The 2,273-nt window shown below is 35.2% G+C and overlaps 1 pseudogene; it reads left to right on the top strand.

The window, feature by feature from the left end:
* Positions 1-1,076: 1,076 nt before the first annotated feature.
* LOC101654699 lies at positions 1,077-1,665 on the top strand (annotated as a pseudogene).
* Positions 1,666-2,273: the final 608 nt, after the last annotated feature.

Genomic DNA, 2,273 nt, shown 5'->3' with positions numbered 1-2,273 from the left:
CCTCCTCCCTGGGGGATGGACAGCAGAGAAGAGGGCGGAGGGAAATATTGGACAGGGTATGACAAAACTATATGACAAAACTATAATAATTGATGAACTATGAAGGGTCCAAGAGGGAGGGGCAGTGGGGAGGGGGGGGATGAGCAACTGATATTAGGGGCTTGAGTGGGAGGCAAATGTTTTGAGAATAATGAGGGCAACAAATGTGCATATGTGCTTGACACAATGGATGTATGTATGGATTGTGATGAGAATTGTATGAGCCTCCAATAAAATATTTTTTTTAAAAAGACCAACACATGGAGATTGAATATTAAAAATGACTGGTAATTGATCAAACAAGGGATGAGACTAAAACATTATTTGAAACAAGTGATAACAAGAACACATCACATCAGAACCTTTGGGATACAGCAAAAGCAGTTATCGGGGTAATTTATGGCCATCAATGTGCACTTGAAAAAAAAGAGGAGAAATAAAAAATTAAAATCTTAACCCAATACCTCCAGCAACTAGAATGAGGACAACAATGCAAACCTTCAAATAAAATAGAAATTATAAAGATTATAGTGGAAATAAATGAACTGGCAAACAGAAAAAAATGGGAAAAAAATCAACAAGACAAGAAGTTGGTTCTTTGAAAGGATCAACAAAAATGACAAATCACTAGCAAATTTAACAAAGGAAAAGAAAGAGAAGATGCAAATATCTAGAATTTTAGTAGAAATGGTGACCTCACGATGGATACAAATGAACTAAAGAGAATAGAGCTTGAACCACCACCACCACATCATGGGAGGCTTGCTCTAAGATTTTTACCCTTAACAAATAGTGGTACAGTGCAGATATTTGTGCAAATGGTTTTTGTACACTTGGAATAATTTCTAGAAGACAAATCAAGAGATGCCATTGAGTAGGCCCCAACTGAGAGAGACTCTATGGATAACAGAACAAAACACAACACAGTCCAGTGTGAATTCATTTCATTGAGGGTCTTCCGTTCCTTCTCTGCCCCTCTACTTTACCAAGTATGGTGTCGTCCAGGAACTGTTCGCTCCTGACAATATGTCTAAAACCAAGTTATATGGCAGCTTCTCCTCATTGACGGAGATAGTGCTGCAGATGATAGAATTATTCTGCTAGTGAAAAGCTTCATTAAGTGGTGCAACTTTGGATCCCAAGAGGAGGGATATGTCCAGTACCAAAGTATGCTGAGAACACTGTTGCAATGTGAATTTTTAATGGGCAAGAACTTTCTAGAATATGATATAAATCTCAGAGAAATTGAAGATTATGAAAAAATGTACAAAAACATAGAATGTAGCATCGCTGTAGCCCATGAAAATATTGCTGAGTGCCAAAGGAAAAGTCTTCAAGCAAAACAAATATAAAAAAATAACCAAGAGAATGATGCTTTAGCAAAAGTAATACAGCATCGTCCAAAATGGCATGAAACATTAAAGAAACTAGAGGTGGTGGGTAAAGAATTAGAGCATCTTTTACATGCTAAATAAAGTGGTAAAGGTAAGCTGTAATTGAGACAGACTCAGTTTCATGTTCTTTGTAGTATTGTCCCCAAACTTCAGCAAACACTGGAAAATAATAAAAAAACTCTCAGAAGTAGAAGCTAAAGAAAGCACTATGGACACACATCCAAAGCCATAGACAGGCTAATCTCGCACCAAGCTACATGAGTTTAGTGTGTTCTTGTGTGAGTTTTTGTGTTCTTTCAGATACCAAAAATTTCTGGAGTGAAATGCTTTGTTTTTAAAATTCATGCAAATTTTATTTGCATTTCTACACACAGCAGAAAATTACTTCAACACAGACTTGCTTTTATCCGAATTAAATTTCATTCCAAAGTGTTTATTATAGTAAAGTGTTTTTAAGCAGAAAAAAGAATAACACACACAGTACTATGAAAGATTATATTTCCAGCCAATAAAATCCAACAACATATCAAAACAAACAAATCAAAACCAAAACATCATTACCAGATTGGATTCATACTAGGGATGCAATAATTGTTCAATATTCAAAATAAATTCAGTGGAATTTACTACATAAATAAAATTAAAAAAATAAATGATTATATCATGAGATGTAGAAAATCACTTGCTAACACCCAACATCCATTCCTAATAATAAAAATACTCAATATGATAGGAGCAGAAAAGAACTTTCTTGACATAATGAGAGCCAAATATGAAAACATGGGTAACATCACACTGAATCGGGAAAAACTGAAACCATTTCCCCTGGAAAGGGGAACT

The sequence above is a fragment of the Echinops telfairi genome, unplaced genomic scaffold (assembly GCF_000313985.2).
Source record: "Echinops telfairi isolate 266 unplaced genomic scaffold, ASM31398v2 ScPeMD7_1957;HRSCAF=2489, whole genome shotgun sequence".
NCBI lineage: Eukaryota > Metazoa > Chordata > Mammalia > Afrosoricida > Tenrecidae > Echinops > Echinops telfairi.
The sequence above is the reverse complement of the archived record's forward strand: the minus strand, read 5'-3'. Positions and strand labels throughout refer to the sequence as shown.